We start from the raw sequence: 24,808 nt of genomic DNA on the forward strand, positions 1-24,808 counted from the left end.
CGAATATCCAACCAAACATAATCAAAAGCGGGAGCAGAGCTGTTCGACTGCAAGTAGGTGTGAATGTCCTCAACGTTTTTCTTTGTTGAAATCGATCTAGACATTGATAAATATGAAGGACAAAGCAGTTTCCACTTGGTTTGAGTGAAGGAATTCATTTTATACATAAAATCCCAAATCGTGCAGAACGTATGAAAAGAAGCTTATTCTCGGATTCCTCGTCCTTCAGTGTTGCACTTTCTTCTACTGCAAAATACAATGTTTTTCTTTGTTGAAGTCGATCTAGACATTGATAAATATGAAGGACAAAGCAATTTTAACTTGGTTAATCTCATTTGTCAAAAGGTGGCTCACCCTGGCCGCCATCAAAGACGCCATATGGACCTCAAGAAACTTGCTGGTAAGAAGGCACAAGCAGATTCCCCCCGTGGCTGTGATCCAGATGGCAGTAGCAACAGCCCAAGAGGCTGCAGGCCAAGGACGCAGCCACAAAGAAGCATCGCCTCTGTGCTCACTCGGACGAAGGAGCCGGAGTCACACGAAAAAAAGGTCCAAGCAATAGCAGAAGGCAGAGAAGCAATAACTGTCCACTGGTTCACGTCCGAGGGCCCTTCCTGGCACAATGCGCACTTGTAGCGGTGTTCTTTTTATGGCCATAGGTGGCCAGAGTGTCACTTTGCACCTCCGCCCACCCGCTGCACTGAGCACTCTTCAGCCCTTAAATAGCATAACTTTGCACTCCCGCACGCTCCAGCGAGCACCAATCAAGCAACATCGGCACAGTCGCAACAAGTAAGGCAACTCTACTCAGAGAAGTCACTCTGCACAGTAACAAGATTTCTTTTTCACAGACAGAAAGGGCTTCACCCGCAAAGGTAAAGCCTGCCAAAATTAGAAACAACTCATTAGTGCTGCTCTCCACGGAAGTGTTTAGTAAAAGGCGAAAGACTTGTACGTTATGAAGAGAAACCAGAGTACGATTATCCATCACTGCGGGAGCAGGGCATCAGGCTAGTTGGCATAGCCACCTTCCCCATGGTGAGCTTTGCTTGGTTGAGACGCTTGCTCCCCCCCCTTGCTCCTCGGCTGACCAAGTAGGAACAATCGGGCCCTATTCGATGGCTGCCTTGTCTTTTACTCTGTGCAAAAGACAAGGCAGCCACAAACACCACGGGAACACCGTATTGAGGCTTTGTTCTGACCGCTCATTCGGTGTCGCGTTTCTTTCAAGCAATTCTCCCGGTTAGCCCGCAATCGGCTTGCTCCCAGAGTCGTGTTAAAGTCCACTTCGCATTCACTCTCTTTTCTCAGCAGATTAAAAGAAAGTTTCATCTTGGGCTCCCTGAAACTTCCATCCTGCACCGCTGTTTGCTTTTGCACAAGAGCAGAGAAGAGCGCACCGTTCCCAGTGGCACTGCAGTACCGGGTCGATGCTTGGAGTGAACGGAGCAAGCTCCTTTTTCAACTCCTATTGCTAAAAATCCATTTAATATGTAGTCCTCGTATAGAGGACATATCAGATATTAAACTGAGTCTTTATGGTGTTATTTCACCCATTAACACTTAAGGTACCTCATACAGTGGCTGTGATATGGTTACTTAACAAAATATCTTTACCAGACATCTCTCCTACATAACTGTTCTTCTTTCACAGCCACACCTTGTTGTCGAGAGATGTGCTACACTTAATCCATCCACACTGCTACCTACCCCACAGATGGAAAGCCTCATGATTGCATGTCAGAAATACCCATCAGTGTTTTACCCAGGCCAGACTTAACTGATACAACGTTGTACTTTGTAGAATGAGAAAAAACTTCTTCAGCAATAAGCATCTCTCGACATATGACGAAATACAGATTTTGCTATAAAATTAATTCCTTCTATCAGCCTGACTTAAAACCGTTTGTCCTCCTTATTTATCCACTTCAAATCGAGTTTGAACAATTAAAAAAAATTTGTAGTTTTAGAAAGAACAACTTAATCTTCAGCAATCAGTATAAAAAGAAGGTAAGAAAAGGTGCAAATGCCAACCATACATCACTAAAAGGTGGAGCGGAAGTATTCGGCTGCAAGTAGGTGTGAATGTCCGACCATAATTTGTAAAAAGCTGATGAGAAAGGGTGAGAATGCCCGACTATACACCATGAAATGCGGAAGCGGAGGTGTTCGGCTGCAAGAAGGTGTGAACGCCCAACCAAAGTTTCTAAAAAGCAGTTAAGAAAAGGTTTGAATATCCATCCAAACATAATCATAAGCGGGAGCAGAGCTGTTCGACTGTAAGTAGGTGTGAATGTCAGATCATAATTTGCAAAAAGCTGATGAGAAAGGGTGAGAATGCCTGACTATACATCATCAAATGCGGGAGCGGAGTTGTTCGGCTGTGAGTAGGTGTGAATCTCCGACCATAATTGCTGAAAAATGTATTATAAAAGGTAAGAATGCCGGTCGATACATCATCAAAAGCGGGAGAGGTGGTGTTCGGCTGCAAGTAGGTGGGAATGTCCAGCCATAATTACTCACAAATGGGTAAGAAAAGGTAGTATTGCCAGACCATACATGATCAAAACAGGGAGCGGAGGTGGTTCAGCTGCAAAAAGGTGTGAATGTTCGACTAAAGTTTGTAAAAAGCGGGTAAGATAAGGTGCGAATGCCCGACAATGTATGATCAAAAGAGGGAGTGGAGGTGTTCAGCTGCAAGAAGGTCTGAATGTCCTTCAATAATTGCTAGAGAAAATTAAAGAAATTTTTCGAAAATCAAACCGCACATGATCATAAGCAGGAGTGGAGGTGTTCAGCTGCAAGAAGGTTTGAATGTCCGAGCATAGTTTGTAAAAAGCGGGTAAGAAAAGGTGCCAATGCCCGAACATACACCATCAAAAGAGGGAGCGGAGGTGTTCCGCTGTAAGAAGGTGTGAATGTCCGACCATAGTTGGTAAAAAGCGGGTAAGAAAAGGTTAAAATACCCGACTGTACACAATTAAAAGAGGGAGCGGAGTTGTTCAGCTAAGAGAAGGTGTGAAAGTCCGACCATGGTTTGTAAAAAGCGGGTAAGAAAACGTTCGTATGCCCGAATATACACCATCAAAAGCGGAAGCGGAGGTGTTCGGCTGCAAGAAGGTGTGAACGTCCGACCAAAGGTTGTAAAAAGCAGTTAAGAAAAGGTTCGAATATCCAACCAAACATAATCAAAAGCGGGAGCAGAGCTGTTCGACTGCAAGTAGGTGTGAATGTCAGATCATAAATTGCAAAAAGCTGATGAGAAAAGGTGAGAATTCCTGACTATACACCATCAAATGCGGGAGCGGAGTTGTTCGGCTGTGAGAAGGTGTGAATCTCCGACCATAATTGTTGAAAAATATGTTAGAAAAGGTAAGAATGCCGGTCCATCCATCATCAAAAGCGAGAGAGGTGGTGTTCGGCTGCAAGTAGGTGTGAATGTCCAGCCATAATTACTCACAAACGGGTGAGAAAAGGTAGTATTGCCAGACCATACATGATCAAAACAGGGAAGAGGAGGTGGTTCAGCTGCAAGAAGGTGTGAATGTCCAACTAAAGTTCAAATATATTAACAAAAGCGGGAGGAGAGGTCTACGGATGAGAGTGGTTGAGAATTTCCAACCATAATCTATGAAATGCGGTGAAAAAAAGTGGGTGTGAATATCCCACCATACAAGTATGGTGGAGAGGAAGCTGTGAATGGCCGACCATAGTTTGCAAAAAACGGGTAAGAAAAGGTTCGAATGCCCGAATATATACCATCAAAAGCGGAAGCGGAGGTGTTCGGCTGCAAGAAGGTGTGAATGTCCGACCAAAGTTTGTAAAAAGCAGTTAAGAAAAGGTTCGAATATCCAACCAAACATAATCAAAAGCGGGAGCAGAGCTGTTCGACTGCAAGTAGGTGTGAATGTCCTCAACGTTTTTCTTTGTTGAAATCGATCTAGACATTGATAAATATGAAGGACAAAGCAGTTTCCACTTGGTTTGAGTGAAGGAATTCATTTTATACATAAAATCCCAAATCGTGCAGAACGTATGAAAAGAAGCTTATTCTCGGATTCCTCGTCCTTCAGTGTTGCACTTTCTTCTACTGCAAAATACAATGTTTTTCTTTGTTGAAGTCGATCTAGACATTGATAAATATGAAGGACAAAGCAATTTTAACTTGGTTAATCTCATTTGTCAAAAGGTGGCTCACCCTGGCCGCCATCAAAGACGCCATATGGACCTCAAGAAACTTGCTGGTAAGAAGGCACAAGCAGATTCCCCCCGTGGCTGTGATCCAGATGGCAGTAGCAACAGCCCAAGAGGCTGCAGGCCAAGGACGCAGCCACAAAGAAGCATCGCCTCTGTGCTCACTCGGACGAAGGAGCCGGAGTCACACGAAAAAAAGGTCCAAGCAATAGCAGAAGGCAGAGAAGCAATAACTGTCCACTGGTTCACGTCCGAGGGCCCTTCCTGGCACAATGCGCACTTGTAGCGGTGTTCTTTTTATGGCCATAGGTGGCCAGAGTGTCACTTTGCACCTCCGCCCACCCGCTGCACTGAGCACTCTTCAGCCCTTAAATAGCATAACTTTGCACTCCCGCACGCTCCAGCGAGCACCAATCAAGCAACATCGGCACAGTCGCAACAAGTAAGGCAACTCTACTCAGAGAAGTCACTCTGCACAGTAACAAGATTTCTTTTTCACAGACAGAAAGGGCTTCACCCGCAAAGGTAAAGCCTGCCAAAATTAGAAACAACTCATTAGTGCTGCTCTCCACGGAAGTGTTTAGTAAAAGGCGAAAGACTTGTACGTTATGAAGAGAAACCAGAGTACGATTATCCATCACTGCGGGAGCAGGGCATCAGGCTAGTTGGCATAGCCACCTTCCCCATGGTGAGCTTTGCTTGGTTGAGACGCTTGCTCCCCCCCCTTGCTCCTCGGCTGACCAAGTAGGAACAATCGGGCCCTATTCGATGGCTGCCTTGTCTTTTACTCTGTGCAAAAGACAAGGCAGCCACAAACACCACGGGAACACCGTATTGAGGCTTTGTTCTGACCGCTCATTCGGTGTCGCGTTTCTTTCAAGCAATTCTCCCGGTTAGCCCGCAATCGGCTTGCTCCCAGAGTCGTGTTAAAGTCCACTTCGCATTCACTCTCTTTTCTCAGCAGATTAAAAGAAAGTTTCATCTTGGGCTCCCTGAAACTTCCATCCTGCACCGCTGTTTGCTTTTGCACAAGAGCAGAGAAGAGCGCACCGTTCCCAGTGGCACTGCAGTACCGGGTCGATGCTTGGAGTGAACGGAGCAAGCTCCTTTTTCAACTCCTATTGCTAAAAATCCATTTAATATGTAGTCCTCGTATAGAGGACATATCAGATATTAAACTGAGTCTTTATGGTGTTATTTCACCCATTAACACTTAAGGTACCTCATACAGTGGCTGTGATATGGTTACTTAACAAAATATCTTTACCAGACATCTCTCCTACATAACTGTTCTTCTTTCACAGCCACACCTTGTTGTCGAGAGATGTGCTACACTTAATCCATCCACACTGCTACCTACCCCACAGATGGAAAGCCTCATGATTGCATGTCAGAAATACCCATCAGTGTTTTACCCAGGCCAGACTTAACTGATACAACGTTGTACTTTGTAGAATGAGAAAAAACTTCTTCAGCAATAAGCATCTCTCGACATATGACGAAATACAGATTTTGCTATAAAATTAATTCCTTCTATCAGCCTGACTTAAAACCGTTTGTCCTCCTTATTTATCCACTTCAAATCGAGTTTGAACAATTAAAAAAATTTTGTAGTTTTAGAAAGAACAACTTAATCTTCAGCAATCAGTATAAAAAGAAGGTAAGAAAAGGTGCAAATGCCAACCATACATCACTAAAAGGTGGAGCGGAAGTATTCGGCTGCAAGTAGGTGTGAATGTCCGACCATAATTTGTAAAAAGCTGATGAGAAAGGGTGAGAATGCCCGACTATACACCATGAAATGCGGAAGCGGAGGTGTTCGGCTGCAAGAAGGTGTGAACGCCCAACCAAAGTTTCTAAAAAGCAGTTAAGAAAAGGTTTGAATATCCATCCAAACATAATCATAAGCGGGAGCAGAGCTGTTCGACTGTAAGTAGGTGTGAATGTCAGATCATAATTTGCAAAAAGCTGATGAGAAAGGGTGAGAATGCCTGACTATACATCATCAAATGCGGGAGCGGAGTTGTTCGGCTGTGAGTAGGTGTGAATCTCCGACCATAATTGCTGAAAAATGTATTATAAAAGGTAAGAATGCCGGTCGATACATCATCAAAAGCGGGAGAGGTGGTGTTCGGCTGCAAGTAGGTGGGAATGTCCAGCCATAATTACTCACAAATGGGTAAGAAAAGGTAGTATTGCCAGACCATACATGATCAAAACAGGGAGCGGAGGTGGTTCAGCTGCAAAAAGGTGTGAATGTTCGACTAAAGTTTGTAAAAAGCGGGTAAGATAAGGTGCGAATGCCCGACAATGTATGATCAAAAGAGGGAGTGGAGGTGTTCAGCTGCAAGAAGGTCTGAATGTCCTTCAATAATTGCTAGAGAAAATTAAAGAAATTTTTCGAAAATCAAACCGCACATGATCATAAGCAGGAGTGGAGGTGTTCAGCTGCAAGAAGGTTTGAATGTCCGAGCATAGTTTGTAAAAAGCGGGTAAGAAAAGGTGCCAATGCCCGAACATACACCATCAAAAGAGGGAGCGGAGGTGTTCCGCTGTAAGAAGGTGTGAATGTCCGACCATAGTTGGTAAAAAGCGGGTAAGAAAAGGTTAAAATACCCGACTGTACACAATTAAAAGAGGGAGCGGAGTTGTTCAGCTAAGAGAAGGTGTGAAAGTCCGACCATGGTTTGTAAAAAGCGGGTAAGAAAACGTTCGTATGCCCGAATATACACCATCAAAAGCGGAAGCGGAGGTGTTCGGCTGCAAGAAGGTGTGAACGTCCGACCAAAGGTTGTAAAAAGCAGTTAAGAAAAGGTTCGAATATCCAACCAAACATAATCAAAAGCGGGAGCAGAGCTGTTCGACTGCAAGTAGGTGTGAATGTCAGATCATAAATTGCAAAAAGCTGATGAGAAAAGGTGAGAATTCCTGACTATACACCATCAAATGCGGGAGCGGAGTTGTTCGGCTGTGAGAAGGTGTGAATCTCCGACCATAATTGTTGAAAAATATGTTAGAAAAGGTAAGAATGCCGGTCCATCCATCATCAAAAGCGAGAGAGGTGGTGTTCGGCTGCAAGTAGGTGTGAATGTCCAGCCATAATTACTCACAAACGGGTGAGAAAAGGTAGTATTGCCAGACCATACATGATCAAAACAGGGAAGAGGAGGTGGTTCAGCTGCAAGAAGGTGTGAATGTCCAACTAAAGTTCAAATATATTAACAAAAGCGGGAGGAGAGGTCTACGGATGAGAGTGGTTGAGAATTTCCAACCATAATCTATGAAATGCGGTGAAAAAAAGTGGGTGTGAATATCCCACCATACAAGTATGGTGGAGAGGAAGCTGTGAATGGCCGACCATAGTTTGCAAAAAACGGGTAAGAAAAGGTTCGAATGCCCGAATATATACCATCAAAAGCGGAAGCGGAGGTGTTCGGCTGCAAGAAGGTGTGAATGTCCGACCAAAGTTTGTAAAAAGCAGTTAAGAAAAGGTTCGAATATCCAACCAAACATAATCAAAAGCGGGAGCAGAGCTGTTCGACTGCAAGTAGGTGTGAATGTCCTCAACGTTTTTCTTTGTTGAAATCGATCTAGACATTGATAAATATGAAGGACAAAGCAGTTTCCACTTGGTTTGAGTGAAGGAATTCATTTTATACATAAAATCCCAAATCGTGCAGAACGTATGAAAAGAAGCTTATTCTCGGATTCCTCGTCCTTCAGTGTTGCACTTTCTTCTACTGCAAAATACAATGTTTTTCTTTGTTGAAGTCGATCTAGACATTGATAAATATGAAGGACAAAGCAATTTTAACTTGGTTAATCTCATTTGTCAAAAGGTGGCTCACCCTGGCCGCCATCAAAGACGCCATATGGACCTCAAGAAACTTGCTGGTAAGAAGGCACAAGCAGATTCCCCCCGTGGCTGTGATCCAGATGGCAGTAGCAACAGCCCAAGAGGCTGCAGGCCAAGGACGCAGCCACAAAGAAGCATCGCCTCTGTGCTCACTCGGACGAAGGAGCCGGAGTCACACGAAAAAAAGGTCCAAGCAATAGCAGAAGGCAGAGAAGCAATAACTGTCCACTGGTTCACGTCCGAGGGCCCTTCCTGGCACAATGCGCACTTGTAGCGGTGTTCTTTTTATGGCCATAGGTGGCCAGAGTGTCACTTTGCACCTCCGCCCACCCGCTGCACTGAGCACTCTTCAGCCCTTAAATAGCATAACTTTGCACTCCCGCACGCTCCAGCGAGCACCAATCAAGCAACATCGGCACAGTCGCAACAAGTAAGGCAACTCTACTCAGAGAAGTCACTCTGCACAGTAACAAGATTTCTTTTTCACAGACAGAAAGGGCTTCACCCGCAAAGGTAAAGCCTGCCAAAATTAGAAACAACTCATTAGTGCTGCTCTCCACGGAAGTGTTTAGTAAAAGGCGAAAGACTTGTACGTTATGAAGAGAAACCAGAGTACGATTATCCATCACTGCGGGAGCAGGGCATCAGGCTAGTTGGCATAGCCACCTTCCCCATGGTGAGCTTTGCTTGGTTGAGACGCTTGCTCCCCCCCCTTGCTCCTCGGCTGACCAAGTAGGAACAATCGGGCCCTATTCGATGGCTGCCTTGTCTTTTACTCTGTGCAAAAGACAAGGCAGCCACAAACACCACGGGAACACCGTATTGAGGCTTTGTTCTGACCGCTCATTCGGTGTCGCGTTTCTTTCAAGCAATTCTCCCGGTTAGCCCGCAATCGGCTTGCTCCCAGAGTCGTGTTAAAGTCCACTTCGCATTCACTCTCTTTTCTCAGCAGATTAAAAGAAAGTTTCATCTTGGGCTCCCTGAAACTTCCATCCTGCACCGCTGTTTGCTTTTGCACAAGAGCAGAGAAGAGCGCACCGTTCCCAGTGGCACTGCAGTACCGGGTCGATGCTTGGAGTGAACGGAGCAAGCTCCTTTTTCAACTCCTATTGCTAAAAATCCATTTAATATGTAGTCCTCGTATAGAGGACATATCAGATATTAAACTGAGTCTTTATGGTGTTATTTCACCCATTAACACTTAAGGTACCTCATACAGTGGCTGTGATATGGTTACTTAACAAAATATCTTTACCAGACATCTCTCCTACATAACTGTTCTTCTTTCACAGCCACACCTTGTTGTCGAGAGATGTGCTACACTTAATCCATCCACACTGCTACCTACCCCACAGATGGAAAGCCTCATGATTGCATGTCAGAAATACCCATCAGTGTTTTACCCAGGCCAGACTTAACTGATACAACGTTGTACTTTGTAGAATGAGAAAAAACTTCTTCAGCAATAAGCATCTCTCGACATATGACGAAATACAGATTTTGCTATAAAATTAATTCCTTCTATCAGCCTGACTTAAAACCGTTTGTCCTCCTTATTTATCCACTTCAAATCGAGTTTGAACAATTAAAAAAAATTTGTAGTTTTAGAAAGAACAACTTAATCTTCAGCAATCAGTATAAAAAGAAGGTAAGAAAAGGTGCAAATGCCAACCATACATCACTAAAAGGTGGAGCGGAAGTATTCGGCTGCAAGTAGGTGTGAATGTCCGACCATAATTTGTAAAAAGCTGATGAGAAAGGGTGAGAATGCCCGACTATACACCATGAAATGCGGAAGCGGAGGTGTTCGGCTGCAAGAAGGTGTGAACGCCCAACCAAAGTTTCTAAAAAGCAGTTAAGAAAAGGTTTGAATATCCATCCAAACATAATCATAAGCGGGAGCAGAGCTGTTCGACTGTAAGTAGGTGTGAATGTCAGATCATAATTTGCAAAAAGCTGATGAGAAAGGGTGAGAATGCCTGACTATACATCATCAAATGCGGGAGCGGAGTTGTTCGGCTGTGAGTAGGTGTGAATCTCCGACCATAATTGCTGAAAAATGTATTATAAAAGGTAAGAATGCCGGTCGATACATCATCAAAAGCGGGAGAGGTGGTGTTCGGCTGCAAGTAGGTGGGAATGTCCAGCCATAATTACTCACAAATGGGTAAGAAAAGGTAGTATTGCCAGACCATACATGATCAAAACAGGGAGCGGAGGTGGTTCAGCTGCAAAAAGGTGTGAATGTTCGACTAAAGTTTGTAAAAAGCGGGTAAGATAAGGTGCGAATGCCCGACAATGTATGATCAAAAGAGGGAGTGGAGGTGTTCAGCTGCAAGAAGGTCTGAATGTCCTTCAATAATTGCTAGAGAAAATTAAAGAAATTTTTCGAAAATCAAACCGCACATGATCATAAGCAGGAGTGGAGGTGTTCAGCTGCAAGAAGGTTTGAATGTCCGAGCATAGTTTGTAAAAAGCGGGTAAGAAAAGGTGCCAATGCCCGAACATACACCATCAAAAGAGGGAGCGGAGGTGTTCCGCTGTAAGAAGGTGTGAATGTCCGACCATAGTTGGTAAAAAGCGGGTAAGAAAAGGTTAAAATACCCGACTGTACACAATTAAAAGAGGGAGCGGAGTTGTTCAGCTAAGAGAAGGTGTGAAAGTCCGACCATGGTTTGTAAAAAGCGGGTAAGAAAACGTTCGTATGCCCGAATATACACCATCAAAAGCGGAAGCGGAGGTGTTCGGCTGCAAGAAGGTGTGAACGTCCGACCAAAGGTTGTAAAAAGCAGTTAAGAAAAGGTTCGAATATCCAACCAAACATAATCAAAAGCGGGAGCAGAGCTGTTCGACTGCAAGTAGGTGTGAATGTCAGATCATAAATTGCAAAAAGCTGATGAGAAAAGGTGAGAATTCCTGACTATACACCATCAAATGCGGGAGCGGAGTTGTTCGGCTGTGAGAAGGTGTGAATCTCCGACCATAATTGTTGAAAAATATGTTAGAAAAGGTAAGAATGCCGGTCCATCCATCATCAAAAGCGAGAGAGGTGGTGTTCGGCTGCAAGTAGGTGTGAATGTCCAGCCATAATTACTCACAAACGGGTGAGAAAAGGTAGTATTGCCAGACCATACATGATCAAAACAGGGAAGAGGAGGTGGTTCAGCTGCAAGAAGGTGTGAATGTCCAACTAAAGTTCAAATATATTAACAAAAGCGGGAGGAGAGGTCTACGGATGAGAGTGGTTGAGAATTTCCAACCATAATCTATGAAATGCGGTGAAAAAAAGTGGGTGTGAATATCCCACCATACAAGTATGGTGGAGAGGAAGCTGTGAATGGCCGACCATAGTTTGCAAAAAACGGGTAAGAAAAGGTTCGAATGCCCGAATATATACCATCAAAAGCGGAAGCGGAGGTGTTCGGCTGCAAGAAGGTGTGAATGTCCGACCAAAGTTTGTAAAAAGCAGTTAAGAAAAGGTTCGAATATCCAACCAAACATAATCAAAAGCGGGAGCAGAGCTGTTCGACTGCAAGTAGGTGTGAATGTCCTCAACGTTTTTCTTTGTTGAAATCGATCTAGACATTGATAAATATGAAGGACAAAGCAGTTTCCACTTGGTTTGAGTGAAGGAATTCATTTTATACATAAAATCCCAAATCGTGCAGAACGTATGAAAAGAAGCTTATTCTCGGATTCCTCGTCCTTCAGTGTTGCACTTTCTTCTACTGCAAAATACAATGTTTTTCTTTGTTGAAGTCGATCTAGACATTGATAAATATGAAGGACAAAGCAATTTTAACTTGGTTTGAGTGAAGGAATTCATTTTATACATAAAATCCCAAATCATGCAGAACGTATCAAAAGAAGCTTATTCTCGGATTCCTAAACCTCCAGTGTTGCAATTTACTATACTGCAAAATACAACGTTGTTCTTTGTTGAAATCGATTTAGACATTGATAAATATGAAGGACAAAGCAGTTTCCACTTGGTTTGAGTGAAGGAATTCATTTTATACATAAAATCCCAAATCATGCAGAACGTCTGAAAAGAAGCTTATTCTCGGATTCCTGATTCTTCAGTGTTGCTCTTTCTTCTATTGCAAAATCCAATGTTCTTCTTTGTTGAAGTCGATCTAGACATTGATAAATATGAAGTTAAAAGCAATTTTAACATAGTTTTAGTGAAGGAATTCATTTTATAGTAAAATCCGAAATCGTGCAGAACTCATGAAAATAAGCTTATTCTCGGATTCCTGCACCTTTTGATTTGTTCTTTCTTTTACTGCACAGTCCAATGTTGTTTTTTTGTTTAAATCTATCTAGTCATTGTTAAATATGAAGGTAAAAGCCGTTTTAACATAGTTTGAGTGAAGGAATTCATTTTATAGATAAAATCCCAAATCGTGCAGAACTCATGAAAGTAAGCTTATTCTCGGATTCCTGAAACTTTAGATTTGCTCTTTCTTTTACTGCAAAGTCCAATATTGTTTTTTTTGTTTAAATCTTTCTAAACATTGATAAATATGAAGGACAAAGCAGTTTTAACATAGTTTGAGTGAAGGAATTCATTTTATAGTAAAATCCGAAATCGTGCAGAACTCATGAAAATAAGCTTATTCTCGGATTCCGGCACCTTTTGATTTGTTCTTTCTTTTACTGCACAGTCCAATGTTGTTTTTTTGTTTAAATCTATCTAGTCATTGATAAATATGAAGGTAAAAGCCGTTTTAACATAGTTTGAGTGAAGGAATTCATTTTATAGATAAAATCCCAAATCGTGCAGAACTCATGAAAGTAAGCTTATTCTCGGATTCCTGAAACTTTAGATTTGCTCTTTCTTTTACTGCAAAGTCCAATATTGTTTTTTTTTGTTTAAATCTTTCTAAACATTGATAAATATGAAGGACAAAGCAGTTTTAACATAGTTTGAGTGAAGGAATTCATTTTATACATAAAATCCCAAATCATGCAGAACGTATGAAAACAAGCTTATTCTTGGATTCCTCGTCCTTCACTGTTGCACTTTCTTCTATTGCAAAATCCAATGTTCTTCTTTGTTGAAGTCGATCTAGACATTGATAAATATGAAGTTAAAAGCAATTTTAACATAGTTTGAGTGAAGGAATTCATTTTATAGTAAAATCCGAAATCGTGCAGAACTCATGAAAATAAGCTTATTCTCGGATTCCTGCACCTTTTGATTTGTTCTTTCTTTTACTGCACAGTCCAATGTTGTTTTTTTGTTTAAATCTATCTAGTCATTGATAAATATGAAGGTAAAAGCCGTTTTAACATAGTTTGAGTGAAGGAATTCATTTTATAGATAAAATCCCAAATCGTGCAGAACTCATGAAAGTAAGCTTATTCTCGGATTCCTGAAACTTTAGATTTGCTCTTTCTTTTACTGCAAAGTCCAATATTGTTTTTTTTTTGTTTAAATCTTTCTAAACATTGATAAATATGAAGGACAAAGCAGTTTTAACATAGTTTGAGTGAAGGAATTCATTTTATACATAAAATCCCAAATCATGCAGAACGTATGAAAACAAGCTTATTCTCGGATTCCTCGTCCTTCACTGTTGCACTTTCTTCTACTGCAAAATACAATGTTTTTCTTTGTTGAAGTCGATCTAGACATTGATAAATATGAAGGACAAAGCAGTTTTAACTTGGTTTGAGTGAAGGAATTCATTTTATAGATAAAATCCCAAATCGTGCAGAACTCATGAAAGTAAGCTTATTCTCGGATTCCTGAAACTTTAGATTTGCTCTTTCTTTATAAAATGAATTCCTTCACTCAAACCAAGTGGAAACTGCTTTGTCCTTCATATTTATCAATGTCTAGATCGATTTCAACAAAGAACAACGTTGTGGACATTCACACCTACTTGCAGTCGAACAGCTCTGCTCCCGCTATTGATTATGTTTGGTTGGATATTGGAACCTTTTCTTAACTGCTTTTTACAAACCATGGTCGGACTTTCACACCTTCTTGTAGCCGAACAATTCCCCCCCTTCTATTGATTGTGTACAGTCGGGTATTTTAACCTTTTCTTACCCGCTTTTTACCAACTATGGTCGGACATTCACACCGTCTTACAGCGGAACACCTCCGCTCCCTCTTTTGATGGTGTAAGTTCGGGCATTCGAACCTTTTCTTACCCGTTTTCTACAAACTATGCTCGGACATTCAAACCTTCTTGTAGCCGAAGAGATCCACTCCTGCTTTTGATGATGTATGGTTGGGCATTTGAACCTACTTGTTGCCCGCTTTTCATTAATTATGGGTGGACATTCACACCTTGTCGCAGCCAAACACCTCCGCTCCCTGTTTTAATCATGTATGGTTGGACATTTGCACCTTTTCTCACACGCTTTTCTCCAACTATGGTCGGCCATTCACAGCTTCCCCACCATACTTGTATGGTGGGATATTCACACCCACTTGCATCCGAAGACCTCCGCCCCTATTTTTGTTGATATTTAGTTGGTCATTCACACCTTACCTGCTGTTGGTAAACTATGGCCTTCTTGCAGCCAAACACCTCTGATCTCGCTTTTGATGACGTAAGGTTGGATATTCAGACCTTGCTTCACCTGCTTTTCACCAAATATAGTCTGACATTCACACCTTCTTGCAGCCGAACACTTCCGCTCCACCTTTTAGTGTTTTATCACACCTTATTTTTCACCGCATTTCATATATTATGGTTGGAAATTCTCAACCACTCTCATCCGAAGACCTCTCCTCTCGCTTTTGTTAATATATTTGAACTTTAGTCGGACATTCACACCTTCTTGCAGCTGAACCACCTCCGCTCCCTGTTTTGATCATGTATGATCTGGCAATACTACCTTTTCTCACCCGTTTGTGAGTAATTATGGCTGGACATTCACACCTACTTGCAGCTGAACACCACCTCTATCGCTTTTGATGATGGATGGACCGGCATTCTTACCTTTTCTAACACATTTTTCAACAATTATGGTCGGAGATTCACACCTTCTCACAGCCGAACAACTCCGCTCCTGCATTTGATGGTGTATAGTCAGGAATTCTCACCTTTTCTCATCAGCTTTTTGCAAATTATGATCTTACATTCACACCTACTTGCAGTCGAACCGCTCTGCTCCCGCTTTTGATTATGTTTGGTTGGATATTCGAACCTTTTCTTAACTGCTTTTTACAACCTTTGGTCGGACGTTCACACCTTCTTGAAGCTGAACACCTCCGCTTCCGTTTTTGATGGTGTATATTCGGGCATACGAACCTTTTCTTACCCGCTTTTTACAAACTATGGTCGGACATTCACACCTTCTCTTAGCTGAACAACTCCGCTGCCTCTTTTGATTGTGTACAGTCGGGTATTTTAACATTTTCTTACCCGCTTTTTACCAACTATGGTCGGACATTCACACCCTCTTACAGCGGAACACCTCCGCTCCCTCTTTTGATGGTGTATGTTCGGGCATTCGAATCTTTTCTTACCCGCTTTTTACGAACTATGCTTGGACATTCAAACCTTGTAGCCGAACACATCCACTCCTGCTTTTGATGATGTATGGTTGGGCATTCGAACCTACTTGTTGCCCGCTTTTCATTAATTATGGGTGGACATTCACACCTTGTCGCAACCAAACACCTCCGCTACCTGTTTTGATCATGTATGGTTGGACATTTGCACCTTTTCTCACCCGCTTTTCGCAAACTATGGTCGGCCATTCACAGCTTCCTCTCCACCATACTTGTATGGTGAGATATTCACACCCACTTGCATCCGAAGTCCTCCGCCCCAACTTTTGTTTATATTTAGTCGGTCATTCGCACCTTACCCGCTTATGGCAAAACTATGGCCTTCTTGCAGCCAAACACCTCTGATCTCGCTTTTGATGATGTAAGGTTGGGCATTCAGACCTTGCTTCACCTGCTTTTCACCAAATATAGTCGGACATTCACACCTTCTTGCAGCCGAACACTTCCGCTCCACCTTTTAGTGTTCTATCACACTTTTTTTTCCCCCGCATTTTATAGATTATGGTTGGAAATTCTCAACCACTCTCATCCGAAGACCTCTCCTCCCGCTTTTGTTAATATATTTGAACTTTAGTCGGACATTCACACCTACTTGCAGCCGAACACCACCTCTCTCGCTTTTGATGATGTGTGGACCGGCATTCTTACCTTTTATAACACATTTTTCAGCAATTATGGTCGGAGATTCACACCTACTCACAGCCGAACAACTCCGCTCCCGCATTTGATGGTGTATAGTCGGGCATTCTCACCCTTTCTCATCAGCTTTTTGCAAATTATGATCTGACATTCACACCTACTTGCAGTTGAACAGCTCTGCTCCCGCTTTTGATTATGTTTGGTTGGATATTCGAACCTTTTCTTAACTGCGTTTTACAAACTTTGGTCGGACGTTCACACCTTCTTGCAGCCGAACACCTCCGCTTCCGCTTTTGATGGTGTATATTCGGGCATTCAAACCTTTTCTTACCCGCTTTTTACAAACCATGGTCGGACTTTCACACCTTCTTTTAGCCGAAAAACTCCTCTCCCGCTATTGATTGTGTACAGTCGGATATTTTAACCTTTTCTTACCCGCTTTTTACCATCTACGGTCAGACATTCACACCTTCTTACAGCGGAACACCTCCGCTCCCTCTTTTGATGGTGTATGTTCGGGCATTTGAACCTTTTCTTACCCGCTTTTTACAAACTATGGTCGGGCATTCAAACCTTCTTGTAGCCGAACACATCAACTCCTGCTTTTGATCATGTATGGTTGGACATTCGCACCTTTTCTCACCCGCTTTTTCTCATAGACTATTCTACCATCAACAACTTGGAAACCATAATCGCCTCTCTAGATGCAGAAAAAGCATTTGATGGAGTGAACTGGAAATTTTTATTCGCAACATTAAACAAATTCGGGTTTGTGTCACACTTCATCAACTGGATAAGGATATTATATAGCTCCCCAAATGCAAGTGTCAGGACAAATGATCAAACTTCTCCAAGCTTCAGTCTGCAGAGAGGTACAAGACAGGGTTACCAACTTTCTCCCTCACTTTTTGCTATTTTCATCAAACCTTTAGCAGCTGCTATCAGACAAGATAGAAATATTAAAGGCATCCAACCCCAAAATATTGAGCATAAAATAAGTCTTTATGCTGATGATGTATTACTTTTCCTTCAGAACTCACAGATGTCTCTCACTCACACGATCACACTCATAAATAAATTCTCTGCACTTTGTGACTACTCTATCAACTGGTCTAAGACCACAGTTCTGCCCATTAACTGTAGGGTCCAGAATATACCTGCGATCACTTTACAGTCAGGAAATATTAGATATTTAGGCATAAACATTTCCTCCAGGCTCTCAGAGCTAACAAAGCTAAATTATGTGCAATTATTAAAGAGAATAGAGGACGAGCTCTCTCGTTGGAAGTCCTTACCTATATCACTTATGGGGAGAGTTACAACCATTAAAATGATGATACTACCAAAAGTTAACTATTTGTTCTCAATGATCCCCATAAAACCATCTGCTACTTGGTTTAAGTCACTAGATTCATGCATCTCCAAATTTCTGTGGAAAAACAAACCCTTAGTTTAAAAACCCTACAGAAGACCAAGGACAGTGGTGGATTAGATTTACCTCATTTTCAGCACTAGTCCTTTGCCAATAGGTTACAATATATATCAAAATGGTTTAAACCTTGTTGTTGTCACAGTTCCCAGAGACGTTGTAATCGTTGAGGATTCTATATTCACCCCCTCATTAGAGGCACGTGTTGCAGATTGATGACACTGAATCTTCTTCTCTGTTCATTGCTGGCATCATTCCCAGCATCGTAAGTGTTCGTGGCATTGTTAGCCTCTTCTTTTGGATCTTGATATCGAGCATCCTTTTGTATTTCTGGTTTGTCAGTCCTCTCTCTTCGTTCACCGGAGTCTTCGTCTCTTTGTCCTTGAGTTTGGTGATTTTTTCTTCTTTTGATGCCTTGACACAGTGTGACAGGTGATACCACGTGGGAGATCCTTTAACTTGGACTGCTGTCCCTGTGCTGCGAAATGGCTGTGGTGCTCAAATGGTCTCTCCTTCATCATATACACAGTTATTTATACATCACCTTCCACCATGAAGCGTTGTCCCTTTTTGTTTCTCTCTTTGTTCTTAAAATGCTGTTATGCATGTCTAAACCAATCCATTAAATTAGATCATTTTGGCAGTAAAGCGATCTACAATGTGCTTGGTCGCAAAGCTGCTCATCTGTGGTAAACAGCTCTTCAGAAAGGCATTCTTCAATTGATTTCACTAATTTTATGTAATAATTTTGTGATTTCCTACAAAACTACACTTCTTCTCCCATCTGTCTGAGTATTTAATATTGTCTGGGTCCCGTTAAAACATGTATTTTTCCCATCTAATTCCTTGTTTGCTTTAAAACAAGTATTCCCCATTTTCTATCCCTTCAGTAACCAACCAGTTTGTATGGAGTACACTGGAGCAACTTGACTGATCAGTAAAACACTGCTTTTGTTGTCACCGCAAGGCTTCCCCCGTCGGTTGTTTCACTGAGACACTACTGAGTAACTACAACTCAACACAGTTTATACACATAACATTCATATACATACTAACAAACAAACAAACAATTATTTATCGCAATTTTCTCATCTCTGTTTGAACGTACACCCAGGTAAATATTCCTTTAGTCTTGTCATACCGACTATGGACCCATTCATTGTTTAACTTCACTGTTTTGCAAATCCTAATTGAATATTACACATTGACATTGAACTTTACTGGATAAGCAGGTCTTCGTTGCATTCAGCAGCCTATATGTGAGCATCTATGTGTAAGCTGTTCTTCTTTGCATTTATCAGCAGCAAGCAATTCTTCATTGCACATGCATATGAAAATAGTACAACAATTCCAATGCGTTAGCGAAACCTTCTATATCAGGAGTGTCCATCATGATGCTGGGAATAGAACCTCTTTCCCAGAATAGTTCATTACTCAACTCATCATAACTCCGCAATGAGCACATTTCAAAGTATCATTCCTCTACATGTATTCAAAAATCTATGTGTAAATGTTTAATATTTCTTATATTTGTTGATGTCATTCTGTGTGCATGTGGCCTAAACCCAATCTCTGTGTGGCAATTTTAATTTAAACAAGTTGAACTCTGCCTCTGATCATTTAAAAAAGGTGTGTACCAATATCAACCTTTCTCAGGTAATTACTGATCCTACAAAACCAATCTTAAGAGATCCTTCAAGGTTGTCCCTGATTGGCTCAATCTTAACAAATCAAAGGTAGAAAATCTGCAGTATCTGAACTTGGTGTTAGTTATCACTGCTCAATAGCCTGTATCAGAATTGCAAAAATGAAAACATTAGGTCCACGCTTGGTATCCAGATCCTGAAACATCTCCATGAGCAGGATTTTTTTTTAACTGATCTGTTGAATAGTTATACTCATGACACTGTTAAAATCCCAGATGAAGATCTAGCACTTGACCATTTTTGTAAATCTTCTAATTCCATAGTTGATAAACACGCCCCTTTTAAAAAGTATAGAACTTAGAACAGGTCTAGTCCCTGGCTTTCGTCAGAACTGTCTTCTTTACTTAAAAAATAAATAAACCTTGGATGCTAGCTGGGCATATGAGGGACCCGGGTCATTGCCTTGCTTTTAGGAAGCTTAGAAATAAAGGTACAGCAGAAATAAGAAAGGCCAAGTCTGATCATTATCTAAATTTTATTCCCAGAGCTTACTCAGATTTCAGAAAAGTCTGTCCTACTGCTCCTGTTTTTAATTAGACTTCTATGCCTTCGCAGTCGCAGCTTTGTCACTCCTTTTAAGCTTATTGTATGTTCTAAATGTTGTTTTAATCGTGTCTTCAAAAGTTTTTTGTTTTTTTTTGTCTCAGCTATTGTATATGAGATTATTTTCTCCATTTATCTCCAAGTTTAAATAAATGTTATTACTAGTGTGGCACTTTCTATGTCAAGGGGACAGTGGTGGTACTCTGTATGGTTATTTTAGTCACACCCTATGTTCTCATGTTAGCCGTTGTTTTCTTCACTGAGGTTGAGATGAACCCCCTCCTGTTGAGAGAATTCCCCTTTGTAGTCAGACTTTTGCCTCAGAAAACAGTGGTGGGTAAATAATCTTTCCCTACTTCTGAAGGTCGTGGTACAATGTGATAAGTGAATCCAAGAAGTCCTTCAGCTGCTGTGGGTGATGTAAGTAGTACCTGAAATGGACCTTCCCCCCATTGGGCTGGACCAGTTCTTTTTCTTTATCACTTTGATGATGATCCAGTCCCCGGGTTTTACTGTCTTCAGAGATTCCTTCACCGGTTCACCTGGAACAGACTAAACAGAAGAGATCTCTCTACTTGTTAATATTTGTATACTGCTAAGGTTTCTTCTCTTTTTCTTTTTTTCTTCATCATGTCAGTTGATGACTGTGTTTTGACTGTGGGAGTACAAATGGTCTTCCATACCTTTTCTCAAATGGAGTTCATCTTGTGCTAGTTGGAGGATGCATTTTTAGGATGGTAAACAGTAAACCCAATATTTCCCATTTCTTCCATGATTTTTTTCAGTCTTGACTTAATTATTCCATTGTGTCTCTCCACGAAACCTGCTGATTGTGGATGATATGCACAGTCGTTTCTAAGGTCTATTTTAAGTTCTTTGCCATCAGTGAGATGACGTTGTTTACACAGTGTGTCAAATTATCACTGAAGATCTTTTCAGGAATTTCAAATCTAGAAATGATTTATTTTACCCGTGCTTTTGCTACTGAGAGTGCATCGGCTTGTGCACATGGAAATATTTCAGTCCATTTGGTAAAAACCTCTGTTGTCACTGAGCAGAATCGTTTCCCTTAACATTAATTTAGTTCAATGAAATCTACACAATAATGAAATAATGAAATCCAAACAAATATGTTGAAAAAGATACACTGGCTTAGGGAATTATCTTCGTTTTGGTCTTAGATTGCCCTGTTGATTGTATTTTGCACATATTTGACCTGCTAGACAAAACTTTATTCATTTACTTATTCTAAAAATAAATTATTTTAGACCTGGAACGATCCATCTTTTATTTTTTATGGAACTCCAAATGGGAAAGGTTGAGGAGGGAAGTACTGAAGAAGCCAAAAGTGAAGGGAGGGAAAGCAGTACCAGATCTGTATTTGTTTTTAGGAAGTCTCTTTACCTCTGTCCAATTAAAGTGTGCAATTAACCCATCCAAAAACCCAGCGGCAGCTGCAATGGCAAGATTATGGATGGGGGCCTACATGAGAAGATTACGACTTTTACCATCAGACCTGAAAGTACCTGTGTCTTTTAATCTAACAAAAAGTTATGCTTTTATAAAGACAATTTTAAACCATTTTAATTTAGAACAAGAAGATGTACAAGTTTTAACGTGCCATCGATCTTTGCTCTCTGTTGTGCAGGAGCAGGCCCCAGTGAGTCCAGTGCTTGGGCTCACTCTTGGCGAGCCCTCAACAGTTTGGCGCAGTGTGAACCTTTCAGCTCTTCTGAACAGACTTTGGGATTTGTCATGGATGGTGGCTCACGAGATTCTCCCAGTCAGGTCATGCACTCCAGGGGTATGTCGGCGACGGCCACCTGCCCCCGTCCAGGTTGTGGCGCGCCTGAGACGGTGAGGCATTTCTTCTGGGAGTGCAGTGCTGCTGTGGACTTGTGGGCAACAGCCGACTCCTTAAATTTCCCGTACTTACCAGCAAGAGAGGTCCTGTCAGCACAACTGGTGCTTTATGGGGTGAGTCAAAATCAGAACCTCAGGAAAGAGGAATTTGTCAAAAGGTGGCTCACCCTGGCCGCCATCAAAGACGCCATATGGACCTCAAGAAACTTGCTGGTAAGAAGGCACAAGCAGATTCCCCCCGTGGCTGTGATCCAGATGGCAGTAGCAACAGCCCAAGAGGCTGCAGGCCAAGGACGCAGCCACAAAGAAGCATCGCCTCTGTGCTCACTCGGACGAGGGAGCCGGAGTCACACGAAAAAAAGGTCCAAGCAATAGCAGAAGGCAGAGAAGCAATAACTGTCCACTGGTTCACGTCCGAGGGCCCTTCCTGGCACAATGCGCACTTGTAGCATTGTTCTTTTTATGGCCATAGGTGGCCAGAGTGTCACTTTGCACCTCCGCCCACCCGCTGCACTGAGCACTCTTCAGCCCTTAAATGGCATAACTTTGCACTCCCGCACGCTCCAGCGAGCACCATTCAAGCAACATCGGCACAGTCGCAACAAGTAAGGCAACTCTACTCAGAGAAGTCACTCTGCACAGTAACAAGATTTCTTTTTCACAGACAGAAAGGGCTTCACCCGCAAAGGTAAAGCCTGCCAAAATTAGAAACAACTCATTAGTGCTGCTCTCCACGGAAGTGTTTAGTAAAAGGCGAAAGACTTGTACGTTATGAAGAGAAACCAGAGTACGATTATCCATCACTGCGGGAGCAGGGCATCAGGCTAGTTGGCATAGCCACCTTCCCCATGGTAGGCTTTGCTTGGTTGAGATGCTTGCTCCCCCCCCTTTCTCCTCAGCTGACCAAGTAGGAACAATCGGGCCCTATTCGATGGCTGCCTTGTCTTTTACTCTGTGCAAAAGACAAGGCAGCCACAAACACCACGGGAACACCGTATTGAGGCTTTGTTCTGACCGCTCATTCGGTGTCGCGTTTCTTTCAAGCAATTCTCCCGGTTAGCCCGCAATTGGCTCGCTCCCAGATTCGTGTTAAAGTCCACTTCGCATTCACTCTCTTTTCTCAGCAGATTAAAAGAAAGTTTCATCTTGGGCTCCCTGAAACTTCCATCCTGCACCGCTGTTTGCTTTTGCACAAGAGCAGAGAAGAGCGCACCGTTCCCAGTGGCACTGCAGTACCGGGTCGATGCTTGGAGTGAACGGAGCAAGCTCCTTTTTCAACTCCTATTGCTAAAAATCCATTTAATATGTAGTCCTCGTATAGAGGACATATCAGATATTAAACTGAGTCTTTATGGTGTTATTTCACCCATTAACACTTAAGGTACCTCATACAGTGGCTGTGATATGGTTACTTAACAAAATATCTTTACCAGACATCTCTCCTACATAACTGTTCTTCTTTCACAGCCACACCTTGTTGTCGAGAGATGTGCTACACTTAATCCATCCACACTGCTACCTACCCCACAGATGGAAAGCCTCATGATTGCATGTCAGAAATACCCATCAGTGTTTTACCCAGGCCAGACTTAACTGATACAACGTTGTACTTTGTAGAATGAGAAAAAACTTCTTCAGCAATAAGCATCTCTCGACATATGACGAAATACAGATTTTGCTATAAAATTAATTCCTTCTATCAGCCTGACTTAAAACCGTTTGTCCTCCTTATTTATCCACTTCAAATCGAGTTTGAACAATTAAAAAAATTTTGTAGTTTTCGAAAGAACAACTTAATCTTCAGCAATCAGTATAAAAAGAAGGTAAGATAAGGTGCAAATGCCAACCATACATCACTAAAAGGTGGAGCGGAAGTATTCGGCTGCAAGTAGGTGTGAATGTCCGACCATAATTTGTAAAAAGCTGATGAGAAAGGGTGAGAATGCCCGACTATACACCATGAAATGCGGAAGCGGAGGTGTTCGGCTGCAAGAAGGTGTGAACGCCCGACCAAAGTTTCTAAAAAGCAGTTAAGAAAAGGTTTGAATATCCATCCAAACATAATCATAAGCGGGAGCAGAGCTGTTCGACTGTAAGTAGGTGTGAATGTCAGATCATAATTTGCAAAAAGCTGATGAGAAAGGGTGAGAATGCCCGACTATACATCATCAAATGCGGGAGCGGAGTTGTTCGGCTGTGAGTAGGTGTGAATCTCCGACCATAATTGCTGAAAAATGTATTATAAAAGGTAAGAATGCCGGTCGATACATCATCAAAAGCGGGAGAGGTGGTGTTCGGCTGCAAGTAGGTGGGAATGTCCAGCCATAATTACTCACAAACGGGTGAGAAAAGGTAGTATTGCCAGACCATACATGATCAAAACAGGGAAGAGGAGGTGGTTCAGCTGCAAGAAGGTGTGAATGTCCAACTAAAGTTCAAATATATTAACAAAAGCGGGAGGAGAGGTCTACGGATGAGAGTGGTTGAGAATTTCCAACCATAATCTATGAAATGCGGTGAAAAAAAGTGGGTGTGAATATCCCACCATACAAGTATGGTGGAGAGGAAGCTGTGAATGGCCGACCATAGTTTGCAAAAAACGGGTAAGAAAAGGTTCGAATGCCCGAATATATACCATCAAAAGCGGAAGCGGAGGTGTTCGGCTGCAAGAAGGTGTGAATGTCCGACCAAAGTTTGTAAAAAGCAGTTAAGAAAAGGTTCGAATATCCAACCAAACATAATCAAAAGCGGGAGCAGAGCTGTTCGACTGCAAGTAGGTGTGAATGTCCTCAACGTTTTTCTTTGTTGAAATCGATCTAGACATTGATAAATATGAAGGACAAAGCAGTTTCCACTTGGTTTGAGTGAAGGAATTCATTTTATACATAAAATCCCAAATCGTGCAGAACGTATGAAAAGAAGCTTATTCTCGGATTCCTCGTCCTTCAGTGTTGCACTTTCTTCTACTGCAAAATACAATGTTTTTCTTTGTTGAAGTCGATCTAGACATTGATAAATATGAAGGACAAAGCAATTTTAAC

The 24,808-nt window shown here is 42.0% G+C and overlaps 8 non-coding genes across 8 annotated transcripts; all 8 read right to left on the reverse strand.

Annotated features, from left to right (window-relative positions):
- Nucleotides 1–865: 865 nt before the first annotated feature.
- LOC140302584 (U5 spliceosomal RNA) lies at nt 866–978 on the reverse strand. Its single transcript, XR_011915041.1, has one exon. It is a non-coding gene; the product is annotated as a U5 spliceosomal RNA (small nuclear RNA).
- A 411-nt stretch (nt 979–1,389) lies between these two features.
- Nucleotides 1,390–1,572, reverse strand: LOC140302685 (U2 spliceosomal RNA). Its single transcript, XR_011915131.1, has one exon. It is a non-coding gene; the product is annotated as a U2 spliceosomal RNA (small nuclear RNA).
- Nucleotides 1,573–4,709: 3,137 nt separating this feature from the next.
- Nucleotides 4,710–4,822, reverse strand: LOC140302585 (U5 spliceosomal RNA). Its single transcript, XR_011915042.1, has one exon. It is a non-coding gene; the product is annotated as a U5 spliceosomal RNA (small nuclear RNA).
- A 411-nt stretch (nt 4,823–5,233) lies between these two features.
- On the reverse strand, nt 5,234–5,416 carry LOC140302687 (U2 spliceosomal RNA). The gene has a single exon (XR_011915132.1). It is a non-coding gene; the product is annotated as a U2 spliceosomal RNA (small nuclear RNA).
- Nucleotides 5,417–8,553: 3,137 nt separating this feature from the next.
- LOC140302587 (U5 spliceosomal RNA) lies at nt 8,554–8,666 on the reverse strand. The gene has a single exon (XR_011915043.1). It is a non-coding gene; the product is annotated as a U5 spliceosomal RNA (small nuclear RNA).
- A 411-nt stretch (nt 8,667–9,077) lies between these two features.
- Nucleotides 9,078–9,260, reverse strand: LOC140302688 (U2 spliceosomal RNA). The gene has a single exon (XR_011915133.1). It is a non-coding gene; the product is annotated as a U2 spliceosomal RNA (small nuclear RNA).
- Nucleotides 9,261–22,445: 13,185 nt separating this feature from the next.
- LOC140302588 (U5 spliceosomal RNA) lies at nt 22,446–22,558 on the reverse strand. The gene has a single exon (XR_011915044.1). It is a non-coding gene; the product is annotated as a U5 spliceosomal RNA (small nuclear RNA).
- Nucleotides 22,559–22,969: 411 nt separating this feature from the next.
- On the reverse strand, nt 22,970–23,152 carry LOC140302689 (U2 spliceosomal RNA). The gene has a single exon (XR_011915134.1). It is a non-coding gene; the product is annotated as a U2 spliceosomal RNA (small nuclear RNA).
- Nucleotides 23,153–24,808: the final 1,656 nt, after the last annotated feature.

This window comes from Leuresthes tenuis, unplaced genomic scaffold, assembly GCF_036924035.1.
Source record: "Leuresthes tenuis unplaced genomic scaffold, fLeuTen1.0.hap1 SCAF_2, whole genome shotgun sequence".
Taxonomy (NCBI): Eukaryota; Metazoa; Chordata; class Actinopteri; order Atheriniformes; family Atherinopsidae; genus Leuresthes; species Leuresthes tenuis.